Genomic DNA, 13,323 nt, shown 5'->3' on the forward strand with positions numbered 1-13,323 from the left:
AACCTGGAGCCAGCAACTTGTGTGGTTGGAATATGCTAGCAACACCCTTCCTTGTTCTGCTACGGGTCTCTCGCCTTTTGAGTGTTCCCTAGGTTATCAGGGTCCGCTCTTTCCGGAGCAAGAAGCAGAGGTCCACACACCTTCTGCCCAGGTGTTCGTCCATCGTTGTCGCCGTACCTGGAAGAGAGCATGGGCCACCCTCCAGGTACCGACGACAGGCGGACCGCCACCGGACCCCTGCTCCCCGCTACCGTCTTGCGAAGCGGGTATGGCTGTCCACTCGGGACCTGCCCCTCTGGGTGGAGTCCCACAAACATCCCCCCATTTTATTGGTCCTTTCCCGATCTCTAAATTCTTTAGCCCCTCTGCTGTTCGTCTTCTGTTGCCCCTTTCCCTCATTATACATCCCACTTTTCATGTGTCCAGAATTAAACATACAGTATGTCTCACAGCCCTTTGTCTCCTGTTTCCCCGGTGTATTTATATCTGTGTTCTCTGTTTGTCTGTTGCCAGTTCGTCGTGTCTTGTCAGGTTTTACCAGGGTGTTGCACATGTGTATGATTATAATGAAATGCACATTTTCATGGAACAGTTTCATTTCAATAACAACATGGTTAATCATAAAAAATCTTACTAAAAATTATAAAAATCTAAAAAGTTAAAATTCAACTGAAGCAAGAGAACCATTGCTTTTTTTCAAATAATCTTTATTAAAGTTTGATCTCACATTTTTCAAACATAACATGAATTAATATGAATACAAATCTGTTTTCACATCAATACATTCATTGTTAGGCTACTTAACATGATTTACATATTTAATTGTATGCATGGAAGTTTTTGTATGTCAACTTGTTTTTGGAGTCCAGCATTTTCCTTCTTTTTAATTCCGTTTTATTTAAAATAATATTTGAGGTGACAAAACCTTTTTTTTATAGTCATAATACATCTTCTCTTTCAAATGTTATTGTTCACAAGGCATATTATTGTCCATCATAGATCTTCAGTATTGTCATCCATGTGAGTATCAAAAACACTGTGAAAGTATTTAAACATACATCCAAATCAATACTTATCATCGGGTTACATATTTCTTTAGTGCTGTAGTAGTTCAATTAAAGGTGCTCTAACCTACAATTCAGCATAGGACAAAATGTACTTTTAACAATTGTTTTATTTTACCCGGTAAATTAACTGAGAACACATTCTCATTTACAGCAACAACTTGGGGGATAGTTACAGGGGAGATGAATGAGCCAATTGGAAACTGGGGATGATTAGGTGACCGTGATGGTATGAGGGCCAGAATGGGAATTTAGCCAGGACACCAGGGTTAACACCCCTACTCTTACAATAAGTGCCATGGGATCTTTAATGATCACAGAGAGCCAGGACACCAAGGTTAACACCCCTACTCTTACAATAAGTGCCATGGGATCTTTAATGATCACAGAGAGCCAGGACTCCAGGGTTAACACCCCTACTCTTACAATAAGTGCCATGGGATCTTTAATGATCACAGAGAGCCAGGACTCCAGGGTTAACACCCCTACTCTTACAATAAGTGCCATGGGATCTTTAATGATCACAGAGAGCCAGGACTCCAGGGTTAACACCCCTACTCTTACAATAAGTGCCATGGGATCTTTAATGATCACAGAGAGCCAGGACTCCAGGGTTAACACCCCTACTCTTACAATAAGTGCCATGGGATCTTTAATGATCACAGAGAGCCAGGACTCCAGGGTTAACACCGCCACTCTTACAATAAGTGCCATGGGATCTTTAATGATCACAGAGAGCCAGGACTCCAGGGTTAACACCCCTACTCTTACAATAAGTGCGTGGTACAATGGTCTGCGTATCCATAAGTACAATGGTCTGCGTATTATGCCCATAGAAATGCATTGGGCTTATTGAGCAAAGATTTTGGCGAGAGTGAGCCCTCTCGCTTCGTCACTATCTGATGCTGTCTGGACAGAACAAGGATGCCATGCCATGCTCATTTTGTCCAGACAGCATCAGATACATGGTCTACACATACCGCGACAGAGGGGAGCCGTTTTGCTCATTCGGATGCTTTATCTGAGATTGATGCGTCTTTCTGACAGTGCCGTCTCGGTCAAATAAAGAATCAATATTTCAATATTTTATTTGGACGGCAAGGACGTAGGGTGGGCCAGCCCCTCTAGTTCCCACCCATAATACCGGCCCTGTTCATATTCAGGGCAGCCCAATCTGAATTGGGGAACAGGGGCTGAAGTGTAACATTATGACATTTTTTCTCCCTGTGAAACTCCGGTCCTTATTGGTTTACCACGTACATGGTGAAACTTGAAGGAGAAAGAAGGAAAAAGGCTCAGACAACATAGAAAATAACTGAACAAGACCAAAAGACAAACACAACAAGGAAGGGGAAAGGGGCACATTCAGGATGGATCCAGAAAGATCATTCAATTATAGGATTCAGGGAGGGGCTCAATTCAGAATTTTGGAATTGACTCCCATTCAACTCATGAGTTGAAATTCGAATTGAATTAGCGACAACCCACAGGATGTAGAATTAGAATTAGAGTTTGAGTAACAGGGAGTAGTTTTTAATTCAGTGCAATTCAAATAAATTACACTGAGTCATAGTACATGAGAGTTTTGTTGAATCTAACAGGGCACACTTCCTCATACCAAAGACTATATCACTCACTTCCTCTGAAAACAATGTTAATGTACTCCTGTCAAGCCCTGACCTTAGAGAGATGTTTTATTTCTCTATTTGGTTAGGTCAGGGTGTGATTTGGGTGGGCATTCTATGTTTTCTATTTCTTTGTTTTTGGCAGCATGTGGTTCCCAATCAGAGGCAGCTGTCTATCGTTGTCTCTGATTGGGAATCATACTTAGGCAGCCTTTTTCCCCACCTAATGTTGTGGGTAATTATTTATTTTCTGTGTGTGTTTGCATGCGCCACAGTTGCATCACGGTCTGCTCACGGTCGGTTTCTGTTTGCCTGTTTTTGTGTGTGAAGGTTTCACTTTATTAAAGATGTGGAATTACATGCACGCTGCACCTTGGCTCATCTATGACATGGAGTTTGAAGACAGTGAACGTGACAACTCCTTAGTGCTTAGAAGAGCCAATTATATTTTCACGACAAGCAATGCAGTTACTGTATATTAGACTGTACCTTATACTGTGCTTTTAGAAAGTATTCACATCCCTTGACTTTTTCCACATTTTGTTGTGTTGTTGAGTTTACACATACCGTTATCTGTAAGTTCCCTCAGTCTAGTTGTTTTCCAATGCCTCGCAAAGAACGGCACCAGGTGATAGATGCGTAAAAAAAAGAAATGACTCCCTTTGAGCATGGCAAAGTTACCAATTACACTCAGGATGATTTTTCAATATACCCAGTCAAATGTTCTTTGTCACATTCGCCGAATACCTTACAGTGAAATGCTTACTTACAAGCCCTTAACCAACAATGCAGTTCAAGAAATAGGTTTAATAAAATATTTACTAAATAAACTATATTTTAAAAATCTAATCAATCAATAGGTAAAACAATAAATGTACACAACAATAAGGAGGCTATATACAGGGAGTACCGGTACCGAGGGGTACAGGTCAATCGTCACTACAAAGATACAGACATTCTTCCTAACTCAGTTGCAGGAGAGGAAGGAAACCGCTCAGTGTTTTCACCATCAGGCCAATGGTGATTTTAAACAGTTACAGAGTTTAAGGTCTGTGATAGGAGAAAACTGAGGATGGATCAACAATGTAGTTAATCCACAATACTAACCTGAATGACAGAGTGAAATAAGGAAGGGGAGATCACAAACGTCAATTCTTTCCAGTCTGATACTGACATGCAAACGGTAGGTCACATTCTGAAATAAAGCATTATGTGTACGGTACCTGTTAAATGTTGGGGCCTTCCTTGGATGTGCTTTTGTGTTTTATGTTAATGCTTTTTAAGCAAGTTAGATAGCATGCTCTAATTAGCTCCCTGCTAATTCACAGTTATTTCCATGCTAACAGACGAATCAGAAATATACAGCCATCAACATACTGTTGTCCTGCACATCTGATGTGCTTCAATCACCTAGTACTGCTGGCTGGACAGGCCTTTTTTTTAAAACACAACGCAAGAGAGTTACAGAGTGTGATGACATCTGTTACATATGTATATAATGACATGTTTGATGTCGATGTCGAAGAGCTAACCCTAACCTTATTAGAAGAGGCATTTGGATTTCATTGAATTGAATTCTATTTCCTTTCATTCAAATTCTGTATCGTGTTTACTACTTACATTTTTTATTGTGTTGACTACTTACATTTTTTATTTTTGTTGACATTTTTATGCTGACGCTCTTATCCAGAGCAATTAGGCTTAAGTGCCTTTCTAAAGGGCACGTCAACAAATGTTTCACCTAGTCAACTCAGGGATTCAAACCAGCAACCTTTCAGTTATAGGCCCAACACTCTAAACTGCTAGGCTAACTGCCATCCATGAATTAAATGGGAATTTATGAGGCATTCTGATTTCAATTCTGAATTGAGCCCAACCCTGATACAAATAAGAGTAGGAAGAGAGCTGTATCCTCCATCAGTGACATCAACTATCACTAGACTATTTTTGCTGCTCATGACATAACTCCTGATTTGACTCTGGTTGGAGGAGACTCTTTATGCTCCATGGCTCCTATCCTCCCTATCCTTTGTTACAGGAATTAAATTCCTTTATGTTTAATTAAACCAATTCAATTCAACACTCTGTCCACTCCTAAGAATTTGTAAGACCCTTATTTGCATAAAATGGACAGAGACCCGTCTCAAAATCAATCAGTAGTGTTTATTCTCGAGAGTACTGAACACGATACAGTTTACCACAGGTTATAAACTGAAAATGACGTCATTAGTTTTCAAACTGTCCCGTCTCTTCTCTACCCGGTACAATGACAGTATAGTTCTCCCACCAATAATTTATGACCGAGCCAAGGTCTTCCAGTGTAGATAAGCATTCTAGCCAGTCTGACGATAAGTTCATTCATTTCTACCAAGGAACAGACAGTCATTGTTCTAATTCTTGATTATAATTACACACATTATATTCAGTACAAGGATTAAAAGAAAATGTATACATCTATACAGTAACATAATAGTATTCCGACTATTCAGTCCTGATTCCGAAGTCCCTCTTTGCCATGCAAATGAACTGAATCCCCCCAAAAAATTCCACTGCATTTCAGCCCTGCCACAAAAGGACCAGCTGACATCATGTCAGTGATTCTCTCGTTAACACAGGTGTGAGTGTTGATGAGGACAAGGCAAGAGATCACTCTGTCATGCTGATTGAGTTTGAATAACAGACTGGAAGCTTCAAAAGGAGGGTGGTGCTTAGAATCATTGTTTTTCCTCTGTCAGCTATGGTTACCTGCAAGGAAACACGTGCCGTCATCATTGCTTTCCACAAAAAGGGCTTCACAGGTAAGGATATTGCTGCCAGTAAGATTGCACCAAAATCAACCATTTATCGGATCATCAAGACCTTCAAGGAGAGCGGTTCAATTGTTGTGAAGGAGGTTTCAGGGCGCCCAAGAAAGTCTAGCAAGCGCCAGGACCGTCTCCTGAAGTTGATTCAGCTGCGAGATCGGGGCACTACCAGTACAGAGCTTGCTCAGGAATGGCAGGAGGCAGGTGTGAGTGTATCTGCACGCACAGTGAGGCAAATACCTTTGGAGGATGGCCTGGTGTCAGGAAGGGCAGCAAAGAAGCCACTTCTCTCCAGGAAAAACATCAGGGACAGACTGATATTATTTAAAAGGTACAGGCATTGGACTGCTGAAGACTGGGGTAATAATATAATAATAATATATGCCATTTAGCGGACGCTTTTATCCAAAGCGACTTACAGTCATGTGTGCATACATTCTACTTATGGGTGGTCCCGGGAATCGAACCCACTACCCTGGCGTAACAAGCGCCATGCTCTACCAACTGAGCTACAGTCATTTTCTCTGATGAATCCCCTTTCAGATTATTTGGGGTATCCGGATAAAAGCTTGTCCGGAGAAGACAAGGTGAGCGCTACCATCAGTCCTGTGTCATGCCAACAGTAAAGCATCCTGAGACCATTCATGTGTGGGGTTGCCTCTCAGCCAAGGGAGTGGGCTCACTCACAATTTTGCCTAAGAACACAGCCATGAATAAAGAATGGTACCAACACATCTTCCGAGAGCAAATTCTCCGAACCATCCAGGAACAGTTTGGTGACAACCAATGCCTTTTCCAGCATGATGGAGCACCTCGCCAGAAGGCAAAAATGATAACTAATTGGCTCAGGGAACAAAACATCGATATTTTGGGTCCATGGCCAGGAAACTCCCCAGACCTTAATCCCATTGAGAACTTGTGGTCAATCCTCAAGAGGCAGGTGGACAAACAAAAAACCACACATTCTGACAAACTCCAAGCAAGAATGGGCTGCCATTAGTAAGGATGTGGCCCATAAGTTAATTGACAGCATGCCAGGGCTAATTGCAGAGGTCTTGAAAAAGAAGGGTCATGTCACGAACCTTGCCGAAGATGGTGCCTCTTCCCGTTCGGGCAGTGCTCGGCGGTCGTCGTCGCCGGCCTATTAGCTGCCATCGATTCCCTTTCCGTTTGTTTTGGGTAATTGGGTACACCTGTTTTGTATTAGGGTTTGTTTGTAGGGTATTTAAGGGCATTAGGCCCGCTGGGTATTTGTGCGGGCTTGTTTGTGTTACTCTGGGTTTGATGGTGTGAGTTATTCATGTATTTATTCTCCGGACTATTTGTCCTGTTAGGACTGGCAACTTATATACGCCCTGTGTGTTGGCATGATTGTTTTTGTTGCGCTGGGGAATAAATGTGAAAGAAAGACTGAACCTTGCTCTCTGCGCCTGATTCCACCCACCACTCCTAGTTGATCGTAACAGGTCAACACTGCAAATATTAACTCTTTGCATCAACTTCATGTAATTGTCATTAAAAGCCTTTGACACTTATGAAATGCTTCTAATTATACTTCAGTATTCCATAGTAACATCTGACAAAAATATGTAAAGACACTGAAGCAGCAAACTTTGTGGAAATTAATATTTGTGTCATTCTCAAAACTTTTGGCAGTGACTGTAGACATTTCCTGTTTGTTATCTGGTTCCAGTTTTTTGCTTGTATTTCCTTATGTACCTTGACCATTAGAGGTGTCATGACGTTGGCCTGGGGGTAGGTTTATGACAGTCATAAATAACTCTTCCCCCCTTTTTCCTCTCTCTACCTTACTGATGTTACATTTTCAAAACCCTTGGTTAACATAGAGATTCTGGGAACATCAGAAGGTGGAGGGAAATAAACTATATTCTGGTAATCCGACCAACTGAACATATGCAGTGGTCCTTAATGAATATGATGTCAGTTCAGTTGTCATCTGAGACTTTCTCATCAATGATAAGATGACAAACTCTATAGTGGAAAGTCTACACATCAGAGATTCACATGGAACTGTTGTTCAATTTAAATGTTTGAATATGAAATTATTCGTGATGGGATGAAATGTGATTTTAGCTTCTAAAATGTGAGATTTGGGTTTTCATAAGATAGGGCTTTGCTCAATCAGTGGCCCACCCCTGTGAAGGTACATGGGTTATAAAACTTTTCAAACACACCCTACTCTCCCTTCCTATATAAGCCCTTGACGACAATATAACCTCCTGTTCCGAGGACGTGAGGACGACGGTCCGATGTCAGAATGGTTCAGATAATAACTACAGAACGAAGCCAACATCAGCATGAGCTTTGGTTGCGAATGGTATGAACTTTGAACTCTTATTCACTACAGAAGTGATACCTCCTAGCCGTTGAGTTAGCAATAGCCGCTGCAAACGAGGGTTAGGAAGGAACAGACAGTGTATCCCGTCTACCACACAACGACGTTACTACAACGTATTCAATTTACCAGCAGAGACCTTCTTCAAAGGACAAAGGACTCGGTTGGGCAACATGGCCATCCATCTACCACCAAACTACCGAAGGGCAGCTCAGTGTAAATATTTATTGCATTTTCCTTTTCCAAATGGGCGGTCATTTAGAATGCATAAGATACTGTATTTACGATTGCACAGCTTCACCCTTTGTTCCTCAGTCTTCCCGCTCTTTCACTCAAACCCAGCCCCATTTCTTTTGTGTAACCAGCTGTCATATCTGTTCCGCCTGCTAGGGACGTTTTCCTTTATGACGTAATTTGTAATCAAGTTATTTAAATATGTGTATGTGTAATTCTGTGTGATTAGTTAGGTATTTAGTAAATAAACAATTAAACCCAATTTTGTATTGCTGATTCAACTTGTTAGCTAGGGTTCGTGCAGATTAACCCAGGATTTACAACTTTCAGATGAGACTGAATTAAGATGACGATTAATATTGACTGCTATTGATGTAAAATATTACTAGGTCTTTAAGAGTTTATTCGGAAGATAACAGCTCTATAAGTATTATTTTGTGGTGCCCGACTCTCTAGTTGTAATGCTCCGGGTGTCGTGGGTGTGAAGTCAAATGCAGGAGACAGAGTTCAATGCTGTGCGTCTTTTAATAGCACCAACGCACCACAGGGTGATCACAAAAGTTACGTTCCCAAAACACAGGGAATCAAAAAATACAATGGAAAAATACCCGACCAGGCACTAACACGTACCTTTACAAAGGAGCCGAAGGTTACAATGAAATAATCCCGCACAACAAACAGGCGGGCCCGGCTGACTAACAAAGACAAACTAATTAACATAAACAGGTGCTACCACTAAACATACAAGGAGGGGGAGGAAAAACAATCAGTGGCAGCTAATAGGCCGGTGACGACGACCGCTGAGCTCCACCCGCCCGGGGAGGGGAAACACCCTCGGTCGAACTCGTGACACTAGTTAATTACATTTACATGATTAGCTCAATCAGGTAATATTAATTACGGAGAAATTATTTTATAGAATAGCATGTCATATCACTTAATCCGGCATAGCCAAAGACACGACAGAGGGTAGGAAGTTCCCCACCCATCTATTTAATGTACTGTCACGTTCTGACCATAGTTCTTTTGTGTTTTCCTTGTTTAGTGTTGGTCAGGACGTGAGCTGGGTGGGCATTCTATGTTGTATGTCTAGTTTGTCTATTTCTATGTTTGGCCTGATATGGTTCTCAATCAGAGGCAGGTGTTAGTCATTGTCTCTGATTGGGAACCATATTTAGGTAGCCTGTTTTGTGGGTGGTTGTTTCCTGTCTCTGTGTTTAAACAAAATAAAAAATAAAAAATGTTAATGGAAATCATGTTAACTTTGAATAAGAATATGGCCATGGGAATCATGTAGACCTACTGGAGATTCATGTATGTGACTGATTTGAGCTAGGATTAGCTGATATCTATCACACCATTGCAGATGATTGAGACTGCAGTTCTGTTGTCATCATTATTGCCTGTCTACCCAAACTCCTTGCTCCAGTCAAATGATATGCCCACTGATGTTAGTTTCTTCTCAGTTATGAGCCTGGATCTGAGTACCTCCCCAATGATTTCTAGAATGCACTCACATTCTAACCGTTCTGATTGGTCCCAGAAGGCAATGGGTCGAGCCAGAGTCGTAACACACGTGGGCAAAGCGGCGTTTTGAAAATGCTGTATGTAGTACCGTATGTAGCAAACATAGAGCAGCGGAGAATTCAGTTTGAGTCTTCAGGCAAGAAACATTATGGAAGTAGTTATAGTCCTCTGGGCAGCCATCATTCTGCAATCTGGTCTCAGAGCATTTCATATCATTCTCTATGTAAATCTGAGACACTCCATTTAGTATGCTATGTTATCTTTCGTATGGTAAGTATTCATTTGTGGATGTCCATCATCCATTTCGTATGATAGTTTACGAATTACAATTTGTTTGATATGTTACGAATTGCAGTTCATAGAATATGTACGAAATGCAATTCGTACAATATGTTATACATTTGCTAAATGTATGATGTGTTATTCCAATTCCAATCCAATGTTAGCTAGATGGCTAGGCAGCTAACACTACTTTAGCTAGCTCTATGGGTTAAGGCTTAAGGTTAGGGTCAAGGTTAGGAATTAGGTTAAAGGGTTACGGTTAAGGTTAAAGGAAGGGTTAGGTAACATGCTAAAAAGTAGTAAGTTGATGGAAAGTGATGATATTCGAATGCCCAACCTTTGGGTTGCTAGACATTTGCGTTATACGCTCACCTATCATCCTTTCGTTTTTGTCATAAGTAACCTACAATCTTATGTAACCGTACCAAACGTAACATATCATAGTCATTTGAGTGTCCTAGCTTTGACGTTAACTATGTTATGTCTAGTCTATGAGACCAGTCTGGGGCAGCTGACAGGTCAGGGTTAAATTGGGAGGAGAATTCCCTTGAAATGTTTTTATCTTTCTAAAACTCAGGACTCAACATAGAGCATGAGTAGACGTTTTTGTGAGTGTGTGTTCTGAGAATAATGTGCATTTCACGAACCCTGATTCATTGTTGTAGGTGTTTAGTTAGAAACCCCCTTTAAATTATTACATTTACATTTAACATTTAAGTCATTTAGCAGACGCTCCTATCCAGAGCGACTTACAAATTATATACAGAGGGAGTGAGTGGCAAATGCTCTATATAAAATCTACTCTAAATACTGTTTGGGAAAATATCCCCTATTCAGAGTGTACCCAACCCACTTACTCACCAGGCCTTATTCTAATTGGCAAGCTATGGGAATGGCTTCTAAATTCCAGTAGCCCCATGAAGAATGTGTAGACACAGAGGGGCATTTGTTGAGCTCATGTATTCTACATGATCATATTTCAGAGGTTTGCATCAGGGATTAAACGAACAGCAACCATATTGTTTTAATGTGCTCCACAAAATGAAACCCTTTTTTACTTGCTATCTTTTACACTTTTAAACAGCTTACTGAACTGTGTTAACAACGAGACTGTTGACTGTACTCAGAAGTGTGAGAAAATACAGTCTGGTCACCAAAGCTGACGTGGTCATTAGTTTGTCAACAGGGTACAAGGTCACGCCATCAGTGTCCTGTTTCAAAGCATTACAAAGCTATCAGAGGCCGGCCTTGGAGTGGGACACACACTGACTGTGCGCACACACGCACGTGCATGCACGCACACACACACACATGTAGATACTGAGGGGCACAGAGATCAATGAAACAGTGAGGAGAGAGAAATGGAATGGGATAGGCCTGCAGAAGGGTGAATAGATGAATACACTGTCAGAGGGACACAGGGGACAAGGGGCCACATTCTACATTTCAGAAACAGTGTAAAGAGGGTGCCAACATTTTCCTTTTCCCCAATTTCTACCTTCTGGAACACACTGTACTTTTTTCCTCTGTGTTAGTGTATTCTGGTGCATTCTCTGTTCTTTTTATGTTGCCAGCAGGGATATACTGTCCTGCAAATGCTGCACTGTTTCCACGTGTTCTGGTGTCAAAGTTGCTAAAAGAATGGAATGAAAGTGTCATCTTAAGAGGAAGTCGTGTGTGGGATGAACACTCAAAGAAAAGCTACTGTGTTTCAAATCCTCTAGTGTATTTGTGTTGGTTTGACATGTCGCTCTCTGAAACATCTGAGTACACTGAGGAGCAAACTGAACCTTCGCTCCACAGGAAACGGAACTGTTTGAGGTCTGACCCAAAATGCAACGTGTCAGCTCCCTCCAGGTCTCTCTGCTTTAACGTACATACGGGGGAGCTACAGGATCTCTGGAGGTAAAGTATCAAAACATGCACAGGGCTGACAAAGGGCAGCGGGAGGAAAGCTGAGTGTTGGTTTCCTCAGCTACAGCTCTGAAAATGTCTGTCCCATTTGGTAACTATTTACTTTGCCTTTGACCTTGTTGCTTAGATACGCAGAACCCCTGTGTGGAGATTAAAGTTTCCTTTTGGCTGGTGGTCAATAACAATATCTTTGATCTATCCATTTACATTGAATACTATTGTTCACATTGAGTGTCTGTGTATGAACTTTCTATAGCGTTTTTGGACATTGACTAGAGACTTTCCATGTGGATGTAGGACATATAACACAGACTCAGAATGTCTTGAGAGCACTACAGTATGAGAGCACTATTGAATAGGGAGTGTGTCAGAGACATGACTGGAATTCAAACACTTGTTTTTGAACAACAAGAACACACTGTTTGTTCTTATGGGGAGTCCAGTCCTCCCCTGTATATAACTTTGTCTCTCCTCTCCCTTCACCTCCCCTTTCTCTGACAACTAGTTAGAACAGCCTCTGACCCTAACTCAAGTCTAGAACTCTGCTTACAAATAGCAGCAGCTGGTATTTTGTAAATACTCCTCTTGTTCTAATCCCCTGGTATGACTTATCCTCACCGTATCTATTAAACACAGACAAAACCTGGGCTGATGGATGATGTAGGGCTAATAAATCATCTAAAAGGCTTGAGCTTTGGCTAAATAATCCCATTGTACTAGTCCAGACGGCTACTGTGACTAGACAGAGGGACCCATTCAGACGTGTGGCAGATACACCTTTTGATTGGATGGAGCTCTCGAGTGTCTTCCCACCTGCACTTGCCCACCTGTGGGTTGCTATAAAGCCTGTATAGTGTATAAGATAGTGAGGTATTTCTGTGTTCTCAACATCTCTATTCTAACTAAATATCAGTCTACGTCAACAGAGATGTTATTTGTGGATGGAGCCATCCCACCGCCCACTACCTCCCCCTCATCTGATGACTTATTATATCACCACTTCACCACTCAGTTCTGCATCCACTCTACCAGAGCACACATCACATGACCAAGATATTCAGTACTTTCCACGAGTCTCATAAATAGACAGGAAAGTGCAGAGAGAAGCTGGAAATAACAGTTAATTCTAGAATGCACACAGATTCCACACTACTGTGCTAATTTCAACACTACGAAAAATGATAATAAAAATATGAATATAAATATTCTGCAATTAAATCGATGCAATCAATTGAGCGACTGTTCCCCTGAAATAAATAATATACACAACAAAATTAAAAAACAAATGACTTATTATGTCAATTTGATGAAACTGTTCATTTGGTTTGAAATGGAAGAACACAAACACTGCATCACATTGTCTAATGCTAGTGAGTGGGTGTCAAACTGTGAGCTGGTGACCTCAGATGCTTAGACATATAGCCTTTCAGAAAAAAATGAATATTGCTATTTAAATCTCTAACTTGTCATATTTCATAAATCTTTTTAGTTTTGGCTAAATTATATGCCTATTACTG

Source organism: Oncorhynchus gorbuscha, linkage group LG16 (genome assembly GCF_021184085.1).
Source record: "Oncorhynchus gorbuscha isolate QuinsamMale2020 ecotype Even-year linkage group LG16, OgorEven_v1.0, whole genome shotgun sequence".
NCBI lineage: Eukaryota > Metazoa > Chordata > Actinopteri > Salmoniformes > Salmonidae > Oncorhynchus > Oncorhynchus gorbuscha.